Here is a 22,496-nt window from a genome sequence, read left to right on the forward strand (position 1 = left end):
GATATTCTAACTTACCTCATATCACATGCTAAGAATATTGTCTTTATGCTCTTGCAGGGGAGATTTTAAAGGCATGAAGGGAACTCCCTTTCGCTTTCAGTGGGAGTTGTGCGGCTGACTGCTCTTAGGTTTTATGGCTACATTACCAGGCCTGCTTTAGTTCTGCAGTTTTATATAATTAATTGTACACTTGTAATAAGGTGGGAAGCCAGAGAAAATACAAAATTTTGAACACTGAAGCTGAGTTATGCATCCATATTATATTGTGTTCATATGATACCTTGTTTTCCTTGTCACGGGTTTTATGAATGTTTATTTTAACACACTGGAATTTTCAAAGGGTATGTCCACACAGCAACAGGGAAGTGTCTGTCTCCACTGGGAATTACATGTTACATGCTCTGCTTGAGTCAGCACCTAGAAACACCCCAATGCGGCCACGCCAGCGCAGGCAGCAGGTCGGGCTGGCCTCCTCAGTAAGTACCCCGGGGGTCAGGCAGGACTGTACTCGGGTGGTTAGCCCTAGTTGCTGCCCACACTGCAATGGGCACGTTGCTATTTTTAGGTACTAGCTTGAGCAGTGCTGTGGTGTTATATCTACCCATACTGGGAATTACACCTCCCGGCTGCTATGTAGAAACATATCCTCAGTGTTGCGTGCAGTGTTACCTCACTGATTACCAATAAGGTAAACTAGAGCTGTGCAGCTAAAGACCTATGCGTCTAATTGAAAGTTTGCACCATAGTTTTAAGAGTCCATAAAATGTCATTGTGATTTCCTCCCTGAATGCAGTAGTTTCATTTGGTCTGTCTGGTTTGGCTGAAACATTTTAGTTGAATTTTACGGCAGTTAAACTTAGAATCACAATAGATGGCAGCAGGAGCTTCCTAAAAGTGGGGGGACCCACCGGCACCCAAACCATGGCCCACCCTTGCGCTGCCCCTTTCCCCCAAACCCCTTCCCCTGAGGCCCCGCTCCTTTGTTGCCTCTTCCTCCCCACCAAGACCCTGCCTCCCGCTCACTCCTCTCAGCCCCTCCCCCCGTCGCTCTCCCTTATGGCCTGTAAAAAGTGATGTGGCCATGGCCCACCCATTCCAGTGCCCCTGACCAGCAGTACTGAAAACAAAACTTCTGTGTCAATTCATCCCGCTGCAATAAATAATGAATGATTTTTCTGTAGACTTAAGAGGCTGATCAGCAAATATTCAAGTAAAAAGAAAGATGCCTATTGACTTCAGTAGGAGTTGGATCAGGTTTAAAAGCCTGTAAATCTGCAGGTCTCTAGTGATGGTGTCTGAATGATTTTCCTTAGCAAATTATTCCATTGTCTATTTAACATGAAAAAGTTTCCTAATTTCTAACTCAATTTCTCCCCCTTCTGAGTCCCTTCAGGTGATTGTTTCTTGTTAATACTGCAGCTAAATCATCTCAAAATTGACATCTCTGCTGCAGAGAATTATTCCAGCTAAGTCATTACCTATATATCTTGATCTCCAGTAATAAATAAGGCAAGTTGAGTGAATTCCTGGCCCTATTAAAATTGATGACAAAACTCCCAGTGACTTCTCCAGAGCCAGAATTTCACCCAATGAGCTTTATTCACAAACTTAGTCCTCCATCTGGAAAGTACTCATGCATGAGTTATCCACGTACCTAAATGTCTGCAGGATTGGACCTTATCCAAGTAGGTGGTGATTGCCACAAATTGAATGGTCCTGTCTGAGGGCTTGATTTTGAACTCTCCACAGTATAAATCAAGAATAACTCCAGTGAACTTAATAGTTTTACTGGTGTGTAAGTGATATCAGAATCAGGCCTTTGGCCTCTCTGGTGACTCTCATGATTGTGATGTGGTGCTTTTAAAAAAAAGATATTGTGCAAGGATCAAACAATTTTAATTAATCCCAAAGCTGAATTTAGTAAGTATTTGTATTTCCAATTTCAAATTGTAATGTTTAATAGACGTTTATAGAAGTAGACTGACAATCTGTGAGCAAACAAAACTAATCAAACCACCGTCTTACGGAACATTGGCACAACCCCAGGAAATGTTTTCTCAAAAAGGGGTGGTTTTAGCATGATTGGAAAGACTTCCGGCAGATGTGGCCAGTTGTACAAGCTTAACAATATTAAATGAAAAGCTATACATTAATTTTTTTGTAAAAAATAGCCATGTAAATGGAATGCATTTTGGTATTGTTTTCATATGAACTGGGAAGTGTGTTCATTACTTTCTCATAACTTATTTCCCTGCAGTTATTTCATTGATCTGGCGAATATGCATGTTTAATATGCAAGTGGATAATGTGTTTCTTAAATAAAAATACTGTTTGACTTTGCCAGGCTTGAGGTATTTACAGGCTAGCTGACTTATTCTACAGCTCAGATGTCAATTAAAAGAATGTGTTTTCCTGCTTGCTATGCTGAAATGGTCTATAATCACTTACACAAATTAAGATTAATAGCTTCTGTGCTTTGCTATTTTAACATCAAAAGGTTTATTGTCCACAGTTCTTGAAAAGTCTTTCTCAGATAAAAATTATAGACCATAATAATCCCCCAGTCTGCAGTATTTTTGCTTTTTAAAAGGAATGTGGTTTCTCTGCTGTTTGGTCCAATGTATGTTCTCTTTAGAAACTGGCTAATTTTTGCTGGCATACAGACTTGGTTTGAGAGGTCATTGTAATCAGCAGGGCTGGGGACAGAATTCAGAAGAGAGTTATTTGTAGTGTGCTGGGACACTTTCATAATGAAACCTGAAACTGGGTGAAACAAACGTGAAACTTGGAGCAGGTTCATGAAATGTTTGCTGAGGTTTGCAAGCCTGGGCTGAATTTCAGGCAGAACTGTGTTGACTGACTGGGGAGAAAACTATGAGAAATGTAGTGGTTTTCATATGGCTTCGTCTTCACATAATCCAAAATATTGTGATTTTAGCAGAGTTCCAAGTTTGTTCAAGCTAAAGTGAAACTGAAGTAGTTTGAGTACATGTAAACTGATACGAATGATGTGAGGTGTGGTGAGGTGAGGTGAGGTGTGATGTGAGGTGAGGAGTTTGATCTGAACTGTAGGCAGGAAGAGGAGGATGAATAATAGTTTCCTTTCTCCCAATAAAACAGAGAGGGAAGCACTGGCATAGACAGAAGCTCCTATCATATTGGGGGTGAGGAATTGAGACATTCTCTCTCATCCATTAGTGGGCGGGGGATATGAAAGGTTGGGAATTGGTGGGAAGATGGGCTCTCCTTCCCAGATACAGAGGAAAGAGAGGCCCATTAGTGTAAGAAGAGAAAAGGAAAGCTCCCCGTCAGATCCAAGTTGGGTGTCTCACAGCTATAGGAAGAGGGTGAGCAAGATGAAGTTGAGGGAGTTGTTCTTTTCAGTTGTTGAGAGGTGTAAGTGCAGAAAGATGTGAGGTATGGGGGAATTAGAGTGAGGGGAACTCTCCCTTTCAACATGTAAAGGTGAAAGGGGTGAAGAAAGAAAAAGCCCTCTTGGGTTGAAACTCCCCCTAGCAGCTGAGTTATGGATGCCTGAAATTCATTCACAAAGAAAGAACAGTGCAAAAGAGGTGACCCGTAAGCAAGGGCCAGGACCAGTACTTCAGGGGTAGTTGGGGTCCAGGATCCCTTCCCAGCAGCTGGAGTGGGAAGGCACTGGACTTCTCATGAAGGCGCTGTTCCTGGATCTTGGTGTGTGGGAACTGATGAAAGCCTCCTATTTTGTATTGGCCTCTAGCTAGTAGATTTAGTCCTGGTTGTTAGGTGTCTGGTAAAAACTTCAGTTCCTTATTATAACTGATGCTGGGACTCAGAAAATATATTTGCTGATGTCTCTGATGTCCTTTGTGAGGCCCTTTAAACGATAGTCACTTGTTCTTATGAAGTGTAATGCATTTTATATTTTAATACACTTTTATTTAAAAACAATCCATTTATTTGCATCACAACTGTCACATATACAATTATACGTATCTGTGGTGTAGTGACTGGACCTTGGAATGATTTTGCAATTGTATCACTGCCAACCTCCAATAGCTGCTTTTCTGTCACCAAAGGCCAAATCACTTGATTATTATTTGAAACTGCTAAAATATGTAATAGTACTCAAAAAAGTTTGACAAAAATGAATTTTCCATAATAAATAATACACTTTTTTCAGGTCATATTGTGTAACAAAAACATATACCACAGCAGCCTAGTCTCCTTTGTACACAAGTAGAGCTACCATTAGCACTAATGGGAATTATGGACACATCAGTGGAAAACTAGAGTGCCTAGTCTAATGCAAGTATCAATCAATAGGCAATGTATTAAACATTTTCTGTAACCCATGTCAGTTTGAGACCATAATTAAAGTTCTCTCAAGAATTGTTTATCATCCAGATGGACCAAGTAATGTTTCAAATCCTGCAAATAATGTTTCTTGGCATCTGTATTTACAAAAGATGGTGTGTGTCACAGATAACTTCTAGTCTGTTTAGCCAAGGGATTGTGTATCCTGAGGCAACCATGGGAAACAATAGTGTTTAAAAGCAGGAATGTTAGCAAAATTGGCCTCCAGTGTAGTCTATATCGTGATTTCACTTGTGACCAAGAGATGGTGCTGACTTTCAACAGCTGGTTCACAATAGATGCATCAGAAATATGACTCCAGTAATGAGTGATGGACACTGAAGCCTTGAATCAACATAACATTGACACTTACTCTTGGGGATCAAGGCTCCAAGCTGTGAACCTAAAAGGGGCCAACTGAGAGAGTTTTGACAAATGAATTGCTGTTCCTAGAAAGTATACCAAGCAGAATTTTTATGATCAGGTCAGTGAAATGGCTCTGGGGAAACTGTACATAGGAGAAGAACAAAACCAGATGTTCTGTGAGGAACAAACCCACCATGATGGCTCCGATCTACAAACACTAGCGGCTATTAACCTTGTTGTAGTTCTAACAACCTAGTCTTTTTCTTTCCTGAAATACTATTTTTTTAAAGTTGTAAGTAAAGGGTGATGTTGCAAATGATCAATTAAACTGTGTTCTGGAATGCAAGTCGGATATAAGCAAATACAAGTGAGAGACATGGATGGCATCCTAGATGAATTGTTACACCTCCATGGAATGGTTGAACTGAATTTTTAAAAAATGGTATGTAACTTAATTTTTCAACTGCATTTTCTTTATTAGTATTAAAATGGTAGTTCGTTTATCTGTAGTATTTGTTATGATGGCAGCAGTTATAATGTATTCACCATATACTTTTATTTTAATTTTCTAGACACTCGCCCTTCCTAGGGGCTTTTATTTTGTTTTGTTTACTGTCCAAACTGGCCATTTACCTGGCTTAATGGAGATACACCCAGGGGACACTTTGCCAGAGTGGTTGCTGAGCTGAGCCGATTGCCCTCCTACCTCTCCTGGCCTGGTTATGAGATTTGGTCCAGCTTTGGTCCAGCTTCTTATACTGCTGGTTATCAGCTCCAGTGTCTCAGAGCCCATCATCACAGTCGGGGCTGGCAGAGGTGACTACTTGGCTGTGTGATTAGGAGGTGTCTGGTAGGTAAAGGAAGGTGATGGAGAGTGATGTAGTCTCTGGCGGGTGAAGGGATTAGGGCCCTCTTTGAGAGAGGGAAGGGAATGGAAGGAGACAGGAGCAGGAGCTGAAGGCAGTGTGTAGAGGAGAAGAAAGACAAGTTCATTCACCCCGCTCATGCATTAGGATTTTGAGGCCGAGAATAGTCAGTCTTAGGGCTCTGCTGGTTAAAATTATAGAGGAAGAGAGATGGTTTGTGACTGTAGCACTCTTTCTGTTGTGCAGTTCAGTTGCTGCAATGAGAAATGCAATGAAATGCATGTTAACTTACCTGACAATGACAAAGAAAATAACAATTATTTTCATTGTTGAAAGAATACAATAATTTAGGCACAAACCCTTCAGTATAGATGAACAGAATTATTGATGATGTTGTTTTCTTACAAGAGTGTCAAAGGGTATGGCGTCAAGTGTTCAAGATAAGGAAATGCTACAGTTGGTAATATAAAATTACGTTAAGGATTTCTGTTTTAGTTCATACCAGTTTTTCCATCTTTCCTTAACCAGCACAGTTTACTACTTGTACCAGATTAATTGCTGAATTACTTCTCTGTATTGTTTTATTATTGGGAAGCAGGATGGCTCAGTTGCTAGAGTGCTAGACTGAGAGTCAGGATACCTGACTTCTGTCCCCAGCTCTTCCACTAACCTGCTTTGTGATTTTGGGTGAGTCACTTCCTTGTTTTTTCCCTCCGTTTCCTCATCTGTTAATTGGGGATAGTAATACGTAATAAGGGCTTTGAAATGGATGGATGGAAAAATGCTATATAACAGCTAAGGATTATTACTGTTGTCAACTGTGTATCAATAGTTAGTAATATATTTATTAGCTGCAGTCACAAGAATTCTAAACTGGTCTCAGCATCTTTAATATCTCCAAATAGGGACATGTCTGTAACATCCTATATAGGAATTTGCGGAATCCTGGAATGTCGCTTACATAATTTTTTTTTTATAAGCGAAAAGCCTTTCAATTTGGGACAATCTCAGATGATTTTCCCCCTTCCCCCAGCATTTTTTTCTGTGCATTTTGTTTTATAAGACCAAACAAGATGGGAAACCTGGGGTGGATTAAATCCAAACCTTCCCCAAAACGTGAACAAAGGCTTTGTTCTCGTTTAAAATATATTGGCTAACCTTTTCCCCTTCAACTTTTCATTTTCATACATATCTAGATAGTTCTTTGTGATGTGGCCTGGACTAGAAGCAAAAATACCTGCTTCTGAAGTTTCTTGCTTCCTGTCCGGAAACTAGGTACAGTACAGTACTGGCAACTTTATAAGAGAGCTTGTTCCCAGGAGACTTCTAGCCATTTTTTGCAAATTCAACAGTTTCTGATAATTTGGATACAGTTAAATCACCAAATTTCTAGGTGTATTTTTCACCAGAAGCAAACTTTCATGCTGTTTGAGGTTCACCCATCTCTGTTTAAAAATTTAGTTTGTGATTAAAAACACGGCAGTGTGAATAGAATTGATTGTACTTGGCATTTATGTAATAAAGAATGTGGATTTGTTGGCTCCCTAAACTTGCCATTTGTCAGAAAATGGGCAGTTATGAATTTCAACATATGGTATGCATAAAATATTACTAAAATTAGCCTATATAAACTTCGGAAAATATATTCTAAATAAATATCAGAATTGGTTTGTGGTCTTTTGAAGTTTTTCAGGTAATATGTGTTATATTTAATAAAAAGCCCACACGTCAAAATATTTGTTGTCCAGGCTTGATATTTAGCTATAGTTTCTGTGGAATTACTGGGTTTGAAATCTCTTTGGCTGAGAATATTTCAGTCCAGATGTCCACAGCATTATATAATTGCCTTTTGATATGTGACTTGCCAGCTAGGAAAACTTTGGTTTGGGTGAAATTTGCATAGCCATCAGATATTTGTTACATGCTTGGAGAGGAGGAAGGGTGAATGAGTTCTGGATTATACTAATACTTTGCTAATGCCCCATGCTACTGCAACAAAGAGGAGCTATGCTTTTTCATTTGTTCTACGCAGTTAAATTATGAGCCTGTGCATTATAAAGATTAGATTCCTTTTTCAGTGGTGTCTTTTATACTGAAGAAACTGGCAGAACTTTAATCTCAAAATTATTCCACCTTTTTAAAATCTCTGCGCTTTTTGTTGAATAAAATAGTTGAGATATATATAAAAATAGAGAGAGAGCTCCATATAATAACCTGTGTCAAGCATTTCTAGGCCTCAGAATAATGAACACACTAAAATATTTTTCAGAGTAGCAGCCGTGTTAGTCTGTATTCGCAAAAAGAAAAGGAGTACTTGTGGCACCTTAGAGACTAACCAATTTATTTAAGCATAAGCTTTCATGAGCTACAGCTCACTTCATCGGATGCATTCAGTGAAAAATACAGTGAGGAGATTTATATACACACAGAACATGAAAAAATGGGTGTTTATCATGTACACTGTAAGGAGAGTGATCACTTAAGATGAGCTATTACCAGCAGGAGAGTGGGGGGGACAGGGAAGAAAACCTTTTGTAGTGATAATCAAGGTGGGCCATTTCCAGCAGTTAACAAGAATGTCTGAGGAACAGGGAGGGGCGGGGGGAATAAACAAGGGGAAATAGTTTTACTATGTGTAATGACTCAACCACTCCCAGTCTCTATTCAAGCCTAAGTTAATTGTATCCAATTTGCAAATTAATTCCAATTCAGCAGTCTCTCGTTGGAGTCTGTTTTTGAAGTCTTTTTGTTGAAGAATAGCTACTTTTAGGTCAGAAATCGAGTGACCAGAGAGATTGAAGTGTTCTCCGACTGGTTTATGAATGTTATAATTCTTGACATCTGATTTGTGTCCATTTATTCTTTTACGTAGAGACTGTCCAGTTTGACCAATGTACATGGCAGAGGGGCATTGCTGGCACACGATGGCATATATCACATTGGTGGATGTGCAGGTGAACGAGCCTCTGATATTGTGGCTGATGTGATTAGGCCCTATGATGGTGTCCCCTGAATAGATATGTGGACACAGCTGGCAACGGGCTTTGTTGCAAGGATAGGTTCCTGGGCTAGTCGTTCTGTTGTGTGGTGTGTGGTTGCTGGTGAGTATTTGCTTCAGATTGGGGGGCTGTCTGTCGGCAAGGACTGGCCTATCTCCCAAGATTTGTGAGAGCGATGGGTTGTCCTTTAGGATAGGTTGTAGATCTTTGATGATGCGTTGGAGAGGTTTTAGTTGGGGGCTGAAGGTGACAGCTAGTGGCATTCTGTTATTTTCTTTGTTGGGCCTGTCCTGTAGTAGGTGACTTCTGGGTACTCTTCTGGCTCTGTCAATCTGTTTCTTCACTTCAGCAGGTGGGTAGGGGTCTACACTTCTTTACATTTACCTGTTTTTGCTACAACAATTTTAAAAGACTAGATATTAATCGATCCTAAAACAGTGGTATATCCCTTCTTGTAGATGTCTCAATAATAGCAATTATTAATAATGTGTCTGTATTTTCATTTTAAGCCATTTCTTTTCCCCATGTCATTTATTATTTTGATGTAAAAATTCATTCCTAGCTGAAACTTGGCATAAAAGTCCTGACTTCCTTGCTTTACCAGATGTAAAAATAAAAAAAATCAGCATTTTTAAAGGGTCCAATAAAGAATAATTAGATTTCTGTGTTGTTTCAATGCATTTTTTGTACCTTATAAATTCCAAAATGGCTTGATTTAAAAAATTAAATTAATTTATAACTCCCACCCCAAGTACTATAAAAACATTTTGGGCTACATCTGAAAAAGTGCTAAGCACCCCACAACTCCTACAGGCTTTCAAAGAAGAACTGAGCACCTTTATAGGATGGCCTTGAGAGATGGCAGTCGTACACACGGGAGAACCTTGATCACCCATCCATTTCACTGCAAAGGTGTTGATGGATTTGGTCTCAAGCTGTGGAGAGAGCTAATCACACCTCTCTTGAAACACTTTCGGGGAGCTAATTCACTGAGGGGCATTTCCAGATCAGTAGCTGCACTGAATTAAACTGTGTTCCCCTCCTTTCCTGGGAGTGAATAACACACCAAAGCACTGTATGATTAGTTTCAGTACAAGTCAGTGGGAGTCTTTCCTGCAGAATAAACACTACAGTGAGCATTACGTGAGTTATGGAAGACAACCTATTCTAGAACAGGTGAATGAGAGCTGGGCAGTCCTCCTGATGGATTATCTTGAAGAAAGCCGAAGGGAAAACTCAGTGCATTGACACTGAGGCCTCATCTACATTAGCATTTTTCAGGAAATCTGTGGCTATACATGTAGTAAGTGTAAATAAAGAACCAAGATGTTTTGTTTTGTTGTTTTATCTCTGAGCCATCTAAACCTGCTCTGTACAGAGATAAGGAACATGGGGGTTAAAATTCCTGTGCACAGAAATGTTCCCCCTGTTGCTAACACCAACAGAACTGCTTTGGTGGTTGTGCAATGGTGGGAGATTTTTCCAAAAATGCTAGATTAGACATGGTCTTGGTGTGAAAGCCTTAGCTGACCCAAATACAGATTTTCTTTCAGAGGAGATTGATTTAAAATCAGAGCAGTTTAAACCACCAATTTAAATCAGCAAGCAGTAAAACGTGTTTTAGGTTAATTTAAAATAATCTTTTGCATTTGTACTTTAGTTATTTTCCTAAGGAAAAGTTGTTTGTTTTGAGTGATGGTCTCTATGTATATTCCACTGTGGGCGCTCAGGAGCTCCCTGTGCCTGAGACCAGAAGATTTTTGCTAGCAGTGTCCATTGGTCTGCACTTGCATCCTTCTCCTCCTTATACTCTGAACCAAGGGCATAAGGGGCGGTGCAGACCGACTTCCTCTCCAGTGTCTTTCTGCTGCTCATGGTCTGAGATGGAAACCTTCAGTGAACACAACGTTTGCTAACTTCTTAAATATTTTACCAGTAAATAGTCTTTTTGGCTACGTTTTAGACAGTGTTCTATAGTTTCTTTGTATTTAACTGGTTGGAATAAGTTCAGGGCTTGCTCCCTTCCCACCCCGGTATGGGGTGATTAGTATGCCCAAGATTTTGGGATTCAAAAATTGTCTCCTGTCCCAGGGCATAGCTGGTCAGTGACAACTGCCTAAAGTGTCTCTACTGCCTCAGGGAAACGTATGTCCCCTAGAAGTGCAGCATTTGCTGATCTTTTCCAGCAGAACTCACCAAGCCCAAAGCTTCAAAGATTTGTTATGAATCGTATGGTGAGGCCCCAGTCTGACCTGAGCTGGGCAGAGCCCCTGTGCAACAGGCAGAGGTAACAAAAAGCACTCATCCAATTCCAAGGCCAACAGGAGTAGAACTAAAGAGTCCTCCGTGCAGGGATATCAGTAGGGTAGAAAACACATTAAGAGATGAAGGAAATCCTCCTCCAGGTCCACTTCCAAGAAGGGGGCTCTTCTCTGACATCATCAAAATCAGGTGCCCCAGTATGGGAGGCACAGGAGTTCACAGAGGGCATGGTACCGATCTCCTGGTTCCAAAGAACAAGAATGTCCTGAGACCAGCACTGTTCACAGGAGCAGGAATGTCTACAGTCATCCTTCAACCACTCCATCTCCACCCATCCTGGTGACTGTTTTCTGAAAGTCTGGTCAAAACCTTCCCTTTTGTGATCGAGCCAACTCAGTCATGAGACCTCAGTCCAGTCCCCTCAGCATTAACAAAGTGTCTATTCAGACTCTTGGCTTCATGCTCTTTGACCAACCCTATATGAAGGTTGCCTTTCTGGAAACCATCATCTTAGCTAGAAGAGTGGATGAGCTGGGGACCCTTATGACTGATCCATCAAACGTGATCTTGTATAAGGATACAGTTACTTTAAGACTTCACACTAAATTTACTCCCAAGCTAATCTCAGATTTCTATCTGAATCAAACTTTTTACTTACCTATCTGCTTCCCAAAACTTCACATCACTAGTTGAGGACAGGAGATTTCATTCTCTGCATGTCTCTTGGGCTTTGGCATTCTACCTACAAAGAATAAAATATTTTAAGAAATTGCCTAGACACTATATCCTTTGGGGAATAGATGAGAGGGGAAAGAAATCTCTTCCTAAAGATTTTCAAAATGAATTTCAGGCTATGTTAAGAGTTAATAGACACCTCCTCCATAAAGCATGAGAGCCCACTTGAGTAGGGCCAAGGCCTCTTTGGTAGCCTCACTTTGTGATGTTTCTCTCATTGAAATCTGTAAGGCAGCAACATAGGGCTCTGTCCATACTTTCATGAGACATTATGCCCCGGTGCCACCTTCTGCAGCTGATGCATCTTTCGGTACAGCAGTCCTCCAGTCAATGGTACCACAAAGGTCCTCACACCCTCCTCCTCACTTAATGCTGCTTGTCAGTCACCCACAATGGAATATACATTGGGACCATCTCGCGAAGAAGAAAGAGAAGTTACTTACTCTGTACAGTAAATAGAGTTCTTCAAAATGTGTGGTCTCGATCTGCATTCCACTACCCACCTTCTTTTCCGTCTGCTTTCGATCTTTTTGCACATCCTTTGTGGTAGAGAAGGAACTGGAGAGGCAGTCGGTCTGCACTGTCCCTTATGCCTGTGGTTTGGAGTGCAAGGAGGGGAAAGGTGCCAATGTGAACCAACAAACACTGCTAGCAAAACTCTTCCAGTCTCAGGCTCATGGAGCTCATGCATACCCACAGTTGGGAGTACAGACCCATCTCAAAGAACTCCGCTTACTGTACGAGGAAAGTAATTTCTTTCTCATTAGTTGGTAACCATTAAAACATGTTGATTTGCAAGTAAATATAGACTTTACACTACATTTAATGTTACTTTTTTTCCTAACCAGATGGATACAGTATATTTATACACCGTTATTTAGGTAATTATATAGCTTAATTTACAGTTATCCAGATTAATAATTTTTACATTTATTATGTTAAAGTGGTGAATAATGTATTTCTTATTTATTAGATTTAGTTTTTTACTTGTGATTTTGTGTCAAGTTCTAAACTAAAAATGTGCAGAAATAACATTTTAAATTGTATTAAATAAAACTATTGTGAAAGACGTGCATACACAAGGAAAAAAGTTTATCAAAATGTTACTCAAAACATATTTTGTATTTAAAATAGGTTTATTAACCACTGGAAGAATATGTAATTAGTGAATTGAACTGATGCTTTCTGGTCATGATGATCTCACCCTCACACCTAGGTTTTATTTATAGACCTGAAAAGGAAAACAAGCTTTCCTGCTTTTTCAACTCCATATTGGTTTCTTAACTTTTTGAATGAACTAGTCATTGAACTGAACTAGCTGAATAAACTGAAATGAAGAAAATATTCATTCTGCACCTGCAGAGAAGGCTACTGCTGTCAAAAGCTGGTTCCAGGTACTGTCAGTGACTTCCACCAGTTAAGTGGTTTGCCTTTCTTTAAAAATTGGCAACAAATGTACAGCTTTCTTTCTTTCTTTCTTTTTTTCTTTCTTTTAAATTATTTTACAGATTATGATAAATTTAGGCCTTAACATAGCTTGTCACTTTCAAACTTAATTTTAAATATATTTCCTTTTAAAAAAAACAACAACCTGTATTTAATTTAAATAATAAAAAACTGATTTAAAAAAAAAAAAAAACATTGATTTTTATCCACCCTGTTTTCTCTCAAATGAAGTGCATTGCTTCCAGCTGAGACGATCAGGACAAATGACTGAGATGATGAACAGACCAGGCTCTGACCATTGACTGACCACTATTTCTTGCCAGCATTTAAATTTGGAACACTTTGGCTTTGTTCCAAAATTGGGTCCGTTTTAATTCTTTTGAATTATTGTAAGGTGCCTTGATACTTGTACAAAAACAGAGAGCTCTCAGTTGCACTTGCTAGTACACAGCCCTACATTCGAAGTCAATACTGAGCTGCATCACTTAAAAGGCATCGCCTCCCAGAGCACCCCTTTATGCAAAGTCCTCTGGTGCTGGAGCCCATTGCTGCACACTATTATAGGATGCAACATACTGCCTCTTGTATGCTGGTTCCACTTTGTGAACCAATGTGGAGGGAATCACGGGGCCACTGAGCGTAGGCTATGCACACACAATCATGCCAGTAACTTCATTGGAAGCAGAGTTAGACCGACACTGAGCACTTTTTGAAAGTTCTGCCTAAATATGTAAATATTAATGAACAGAAATAGATGTTTACAATATGTTACAGAGAAGAAAGAGAACTTTGCAAAGCCATGCCTCATGAAAATGACAAAAGAACAGGCATGTTATGTAACTTGAAACTCAGGAATCTTTCCCATTTCTGTCTCTGGTGGTTAGAATTTTTCACTCTTGCTATATTACAAGCCCATAGGGACTTTTAAAACTACTTATACAGACTTTACTGTTTTGGATATACAAGAGTTAGTTGCATTAAGTTGTAGTTTGGGGGGGAAAAGAAACAATTTTATAGCATTTTTAAAATAACTGTTTATTAAAGGATAGTGTAAAAGATCACAGTTTCTGTATTTTTACTGTTTAGCTTTGAAAAGATAATAAAGTTACCATGCAGGAAGTGTAGCACATGGACACATTTGTTACCAGCCTAATATAACTTTAAATACTCTGAAAAATACTGTGTATTAGAATGAATGAAAATGTCACATAATTAAACAGCAAAGGAAAAACAAGGAAAATATTGTACTGTAATGTATGGCAAGATAACATCAAAAAAATCTAAAATATACTTAAATTCTATAAGGGTCTAATTTATTTCTTTAGTGAAATAATATTTTTATAATGCCTTCTAAGGATCTCAAAACACTTTATAAATGTATAATGAAGAATTCTCTTGTGAGGTAGGGCAAGTAGTACTGTAGTATCCCTATATTACATGTAGGAAAATGGAGGCACATGGTAGTTAAATTACTTGCCCAAAGTTAGAGGAAGTCTTTAGTAGTTCTTCTAACTCCTCGGGTTGTCCTTTAGCCACAAGTCTATGCTTAGGTCAAGATACTCAGAAATGGAAGCCTAAAGTTAAAGTCCTAAGTTCATATTTAAGCACCTGAATAAATGGCCTAAAGTTCAAAAGTGTTTATCACCCTGTATTTCTCACTGGCTCTAGTAGCACCTTTGCAGCGGGTGGTAGGGGCATGTCTGCATTATGCGCTGGATCGATGGGCAGAGATCAATTCAGCGGGGATCGATTTATCTCGTCTAGTCTAGATGCGATAAATCAAGCACTATCTCATCGACTCCAATACTCCACCGGAGTGAGAAGTGTAGGCGGAGTCAACAGGGGAGTGTCAGCCATCAACTTACCACAGTGAAGACACCATGGTAAGTAGATCTAAGTACATCGACTTCACCTACATTATTCACGTAGCTGAAGTAGCGTAACTTAGATCAATTCCCCTCCCCCTTCTCCCCCCTTCTCCCCCCCTCATGTAGACCAGGCCTAGGTGTTGTAATGCCAGTTGATTATGCCTGGTATCTGTCACAGCAACTTTCTCTCCACCCTGCTGCTTGGGACCATCATCCTCTCTTGAAGGGTCATGGGACACCTCTAAGGATGTACCCATTCATGGATTGCCCCCATCCCCCCTAAGTGGGCCATGGGAGGTGCTGGGTGTCCCCATGTCTCTGTTTCACCTAACTCTTCTTACCCTCCTTAACTCTACTTCCTGAGGACCAGTGGGAGTTAGCTCTCTTTTCTGCCCACTCACAAGTTCCAGTACCAGAGGACCTCACAATTGAGCAGCCACTGTTTTCCTCAGTGTGTCCTTTAGGTCTCAGTGCCTCCCCTACTTCCTTCCCATTACTGTCATGATTCCTTGAACAGGGTGGAGTCCACTTCATAGGAGGAGATGCTGAGGTCTTGCAATCCCTCATTTCCCCCTCTCCTTACTCCAAATCAGCAAGGGACATTTATTTACCATCCCAGAGCCCTCATGAGCTCTGAGGAAGAGGCTGAATGCCTGGGAAGGATGCACTCCCCTGAGGCAAGACAAAACCAGGTTATTTTTTTACAGTTTTGAGAAATTTAGGCACGGCTTCTACAAGGAAGTCAAAGTTCTGGATGTGACTTAAGGAGACTCCACCAATCAACCCCCAGGAAAAGGTTGTTCAAGTCTTAGAAGAAACCCTCACTCCATCTGCTTTCCATTTTACAAGGAAAACCATTAAATTATATGGGAGCCTTGCAAGAAACCTGGTGATTACTTTGCCCTCTCCAAGACAATATCATGCTTTTATCAGCTATGCAAGCTCTGCTTTGAGACCCGGGGATCTCTGCACATAGAAGCAAGTTACGTCTATGATTACAAAAAAAAATGGCTTATCCTGTGAAGTAGCAATTTTTCTCAGATGCTCTCTGTGGCAGAAAATTGGGCCCGTTTTCTGGAGGGGAGAGACACTGGTCACCAAGATTATCTCTGCTGATTCTGCTATGGTCTTCTCTAGAAAGACAAAATCCCAGCAAAACTTTGCGAAAAGCTTCTTGATGAAGCCATGGATCAGGATCTGCAAGGTGGTGGTGAAGGAGCTTGAAGAAAGGACTTCCCTGTTAGAAGCCCAAAAAACCATCATGCTTTCTCTTTCCCCAAAGAATACGGCTCTGATCCCAATAAGCCTCTTTACAAGTCCCATTAGTCATAGTTCCAAAGATCCTATTTAATGAAGTCTTCAAAAAACAGAAAGTGATACAGTGGAGCAAGAGGAAATGAAGATGTGGACCAGGATTTCACATATTGTGTTATAAAATACAATGTTAAATTTACTTAAAATGTAGGTGATAAGTGGTAGTATCAATTCTCTTCATCCAAAGTGCTCCCGTCTCTTCATCCAGACCCTTATAGTCTCTATTTCATTAACAATAAAGATCATTCATTTCTGTGATGGGGTGAGTAAACTCCATTCAGCCACTGAGCCCTGGTCTACACTAGGACTTTAGGTCGAATTTAGCAGCGTTAAATCGATGTAAACCTGCACCCGTCCACACAATGAAGCCCTTTATTTCGACTTAAAGGGCTCTTAAAATCGATTTCCTTACTCCACCCCTGACAAGTGGATTAGTGCTTAAATCGACGTTGCCGGCTCGAATTTGGGGTACTGTGGACACAATTCGATGGTATTGGCCTCCGGGAGCTATCCCAGAGTGCTCCATTATGACCGCTCTGGACAGCACTCTCAACTCAGATGCACTGGCCAGGTAGACAGGAAAAGAACCGCGAACTTTTGAATCTCATTTCCTGTTTGGCCAGCATGGCAAGCTGCAGGTGACCATGCAGAGCTCATCAGCACAGGTGACCATGATGGAGTCCCAGAATCGCAAAAGAGCTCCAGCATGGACCGAACGGGAGGTACGGGATCTGATCGCTGTTTGGGGAGAGGAATCCGTGCTATCAGAACTCCGTTCCAGTTTTCGAAATGCCAAAACCTTTGTGAAAATCTCCCAGGGCATGAAGGACAGAGGCCATAACAGGGACCCGAAGCAGTGCCGCGTGAAACTGAAGGAGCTGAGGCAAGCCTACCAGAAAACCAGAGAGGTGAACAGCCGCTCTGGGTCAGAGCCCCAAACATGCCGCTTCTATGATGAGCTGCATGCCATTTTAGGGGGTTCAGCCACCACTACCCCAGCCGCGTTGTTTGACTCCTTCAATGGAGATGGAGGCAATACGGAAGCAGGTTTTGGGGACGAAGAAGATGATGAGGAGGAGGAGGTTGTAGATAGCTCACAGCAAGCAAGCGGAGAAACCGGTTTTCCCGACAGCCAGGAACTGTTTCTCACCCTAGACCTGGAGCCAGTACCCCCCGAACCCACCCAAGGCTGCCTCCTGGACCCAGCAGGCGGAGAAGGGACCTCTGGTGAGTGTACCTTTTAAAATACTATACATGGTTTAAAAGCAAGCATGTGAAAGGATTACTTTGCCCTGGCATTTGCGGTTCTCCTAGATGTAGTCCTAAAGCCTTTGCAAAAGGTTTCTGGGGAGGGCAGCCTTATTGCGTCCTTCATGGTAGGACACTTTACCACTCCAGGCCAGTAACACGTACTCGGGAAACATTGTAGAACACAGCATTGCAGTGTATGTTTGCTGGCATTCAAACAACATCCGTTCTTTATCTCTCTGTGTTATCCTCAGGAGAGTGAGATATAATTCATGGTCACCTGGTTGAAATAGAGTGCTTTTCTTCAGGGGACACTCAGAGGAGCCCATTCCTGCTGGGCTGTTTGCCTGTGGCTAAACAGAAATGTTCCCCGCTGTTAGCCACAGGGAGGGGGGAAGGTTGAGGGGGTAGTCACGTGGTGGGAGGAGGCAAAATGCGACCTTGTAACGAAAGCACATGTGCTATGTATGTAATGTTAACAGCAATGTTTACCCTGAAAGAGTGTAGCCACTCTTTTATAAAATGTGTCTTTTTAAATACCGCTGTCCCTTTTTTTTTCTCCACCAGCTGCATGTGTTTCAATGATCACAGGATCTTCTCCTTCCCAGAGGCTAGTGAAGCTTAGAAAGAAAAAAAAACGCACTCGCGATGAAATGTTCTCCGAGCTCATGCTGTCCTCCCACACTGACAGAGCACAGACGAATGCGTGGAGGCAAATAATGTCAGAGTGCAGGAAAGCACAAAATGACCGGGAGGAGAGGTGGCGGGCTGAAGAGAGTAAGTGGTGGGCTGAAGACAGGGCTGAAGCTCAAATGTGGCGGCAGCGTGATGAGAGGAGGCAGGATTCAATGCTGAGGCTGCTGCAGGACCAAACCAGTATGCTCCAGTGTATGGTTGAGCTGCAGCAAAGGCAGCTGGAGCACAGACTGCCACTGCTGCCCCTCTGTAACCAACCGCCCTCCTCCCCAAGTTCCATAGCCTCCACACCCAGACGCCCAAGAACGCGGTGGGGGGGCCTCCGGCCAACCAGCCATTCCACCACAGAGGATTGCCCAAAAAAAAGAAGGCTGTCATTCAATAAATTTTAAAGTTGTAAACTTTTAAAGTGCTGTGCTTAAAGTGCTGTGTGGCATTTTCCTTCCCTCCTCCACCACCCCTCCTGGGCTACCTTGGTAGTCATCCCCCTATTTGTGTGATGAATGAATAAAGAATGCATGAATGTGAAGCAACAATGACTTTATTGCCTCTGCAAGCGGTGATTGAAGGGAGGAGGGGTGGGTGGTTAGCTTACAGGGAAGTAGAGTGAACCAAGGGGCGGGGGGTTTCATCAAGGAGAAACAAACAGAACTTTCACACCGTAGCCTGGCCAGTCATGAAACTGGTTTTCAAAGCTTCTCTGATGTGTACCGCACCCTCCTGTGCTTTTCTAACCGCCCTGGTGTCTGGCTGCGCGTAACCAGCAGCCAGGCGATTTGCCTCAACCTCCCACCCCGCCATAAACGTCTCCCCCTTACTCTCACAGATATTGTGGAGCACACAGCAAGCAGTAATAACAGTGGGAATATTGGTTTCGCTGAGGTCTAAGCGAGTCAGTAAACTGCGCCAGCGCGCCTTTAAACGTCCAAATGCACATTCTACCACCATTCTGCACTTGCTCAGCCTGTAGTTGAACAGCTCCTGACTACTGTCCAGGCTGCCTGTGTACGGCTTCATGAGCCATGGCATTAAGGGGTAGGCTGGGTCCCCAAGGATACATATAGGCATTTCAAAATCCCCAACAGTTATTTTCTGGTCTGGGAATAAAGTCCCTTCCTGCAGCTTTTGAAACAGACCAGAGTTCCTGAAGATGCGAGCATCATGCACCTTTCCCGGCCATCCCACGTTGATGTTGGTGAAATGTCCCTTGTGATCCACCAGAGCTTGCAGCACTATCGAAAAGTACCCCTTGCGGTTTATGTACTCGGCGGCTTGGTGCTCCGGTGCCAAGATAGGGATATGGGTTCCGTCTATAGCCCCACCACAGTTAGGGAATCCCATTGCAGCAAAGCCATCCACTATGACCTGCACATTTCCCAGAGTCACTACCCTTGATATCAGCAGATCTTCGATTGCGTGGGCTACTTGCATCACAGCAGCCCCCACAGTAGATTTGCCCACTCCAAATTGATTCCCAACTGACCGGTAGCTGTCTGGCGTTGCAAGCTTCCACAGGGCTATCGCCACTCGCTTCTCAACTGTGAGGGCTGCTCTCATCTTGGTATTCATGCGCTTCAGGGTAGGGGAAAGCAAGTCACAAAGTTCCATGAAAGTGCCCTTACGCATGTGAAAGTTTCGCAGCCACTGGGAATCGTCCCAGACCTGCAACACTATGCGGTCCCACCAGTCTGTGCTTGTTTCCCGAGCCCAGAATCGGCGTTCCACAGCATGAACCTGCCCCATTAGCACCATGATGCATGCATTGGCAGGGCCCATGCTTTCAGAGAAATCTGTGTCCATGTCCTGATCACTCACGTGACCGCGCTGACGTCGCCTCCTCACCCGGTATCGCTTTGCCAGGTTCTGGTGCTGCATATACTGCTAGATAATGCGTGTGGTGTTTAATGTGCTCCTAATTGCCAAAGTGAGCTGAGCGGCCTCCATGCTTGCCTTGGTATGGCGTCCGCACAGAAAAAAGGTGCGGAACGATTGTCTGCCGTTGCTCTGACGGAGGGAGGGGCGACTGACGACACGGCTTACAGGGTTGGCTTCAGGGAGCTAAAATCAACAAAGGGGGTGCCTGTACATCAAGGAGTATTTCAGGCAGGACTGCACGAAGGGTTCCAATAAGAAATGGTGCACCTAAGTTATCGTTCTTATTGGAACAAGGAGGTTAGCCTGGCCTCTGATTGATACATGGCTAGATTTACCTCGCTGCACCTTCTCTGTGAGTGACTGCAGTGTGACCTAGAGGAATGAGTCCCCTAGACAGGGGAGGAGGCAAATGAGTACAAAACAAATCTGGTCTATTTCTTGTTCTGACCCACTCCATCTATCTTTTACATCTTTGGCTGGCAGCAGACGGTGCAGAAGGACTGCATGCCATCCACATCTCATGGCTGCTCGGCAGAAGATGGTACAGTACGACTGCTAGCCATCCTCATCTCTTGCCTGCCTGGCAGAAGATGGTACAATACGACTACTAGCAATCCTCATCTCTTGCCTGCCTGGCAGAAGATGGTACAGTACAACTGCTAGCAGTCCGTATCGCCTGCCCGCTCACCATAAGACGGTTCAATAGGACTGACTGCAGGACTAAAGAGAATGACCTGGTCAAGTCACTCCAAATTTAGTCCCTGCGCCCATGTCTGCCCAGGCGCTCCCAGCCGACGTGGCCAGGAGCACCTCGGACACGACGAGGACGACTACCAGTCGTATTGCACCGTCTGCTGCCAGAAGGCAATGGGTTGCTGCTACTGTGCAGCAAAGCCGTACCGCGTCTGCCAGCACCCAGGAGACATAGGGTGATGGTTACCTGAGCGGGCTCCATGCTTGCCGTGGTATGGCGTCTGCACAGGTAACTCAGGAAAAAAGGCGCGAAATGATTGTCTGCCCTTGCTTTCACGGAGGGAGGGAGGGAACAGGGGCCTGACGATATGTACCCAGAACCACCCGCGACAATGTTTTAGTCCCATCAGAGTGCTCCATTGTGACTGCTCTGGACAGCACTCTCAGATGCCCGATTGTTTGCCGCTGCTCTGACGCCGGGAGCGGCACTTACAGGGTTGGCTTCAGGGAGCTAAAATCAACAAAGGGGGTGGCTTTACATCAAGGAGTATTTCAGGCAGGACTTCACGGAGGGTTCCAATAAGAAATGGTGCACCTAAGTTATTGTCCTTATTGGAACAAGAAGGTTAGCCTGGCCTCTGATTGATACATGGCTAGATTTACCTCGCTGCACCTTCTCTGTGAGTGACTGCAGTGTGATCTAGAAGAATGAGTCCCCTAGACAGGGGAGTGGGGAAGCAAATGAGTACAAAACAAATCTGGTCTATTTCTTGTTTTGATCCACTCCATCTATCTTTTACATCTTTGGCTGGCAGCAGACGGTGCAGAAGGACTGCATGCCATCCACATCTCATGGCTGCTCGGCAGAAGATGGTACAGTACGACTGCTAGCAGTCCGTATCGCCTGCCCGCTCACCATAAGACGGTTCAATAGGACTGACTGCAGGACTAAAGAGAATGACCTGGTCAAGTCACTCCAAATTTAGTCCCTGCACCCATGTCTGCCCAGGCGCTCCCAGCCGACGTGGCCCGGAGCACCTCGGACATGACGATGACGGCTACCAGTCGTACTGTACCGTCTGCTGCCACAAGGCAAGGGGTTGCTGCTACTGTGTAGCAATGCCGTACCGCGTCTGCCAGCACCCAGGAGACATAGGGTGACGGTTACCTGAGCGGGTTCCATGCTTGCAGTGGTATGGCGTCTGCACAGGTAACTCAGGAAAAAAGGCGCGAAATGATTGTCTGCCCTTGCTTTCACGGAGGGAGGGAGGGAACGGGGGCCTGATGATATGTACCCAGAACCACCCGCGACAATGTTTTAGCCCCATCAGGCATTGGGATCTCAACCCAGAATTCCAATGGGCAGCGGAGACTGCGGGAACTATGGGATAGCTACCCACAGTGCAACGCTCCGGAAGTCGAATCTAGCCTCGGTACTGTGGAAGCGCTCCGCCAAGTTAATGCACTTAATGCACTTAGAGCATTTTCTGTGGGGACACACACACTCGAATATATAAAACCAATTTCTAAAAAACCGACTTCTATAAATTCGACCTTATTCCGTAGTGTAGACATACCCTAAGGGAGTAAGGGACAGAGTAGCTACTCCCCCAGCTGCAGCCAGTTGGTTGACGAACAACACTTGGGATAAGAGGTTGTCCTGCAAAACGAAGGCTGTCAGAGAGGCTGAGAACTGCATCACCACAGACTGGCAGAAAGTCATCCAAGGAACACACTCCAAAGCCCCTGAGGACTGGGCTGAAATTGCTGGAGGGGGTGAAGGCCTTTAGTCT

At 43.1% G+C, this 22,496-nt stretch overlaps 1 protein-coding gene across 1 annotated transcript in view; it reads left to right on the forward strand.

The window, feature by feature from the left end:
• Positions 1-22,496, forward strand: part of JAZF1 (JAZF zinc finger 1) — a 296,236-nt gene that overhangs the window by 173,080 nt on the left and 100,660 nt on the right. The window lies entirely within an intron of this gene.

The sequence above is a fragment of the Caretta caretta genome, chromosome 2, assembly GCF_965140235.1.
Source record: "Caretta caretta isolate rCarCar2 chromosome 2, rCarCar1.hap1, whole genome shotgun sequence".
Lineage (NCBI taxonomy): Eukaryota > Metazoa > Chordata > Testudines > Cheloniidae > Caretta > Caretta caretta.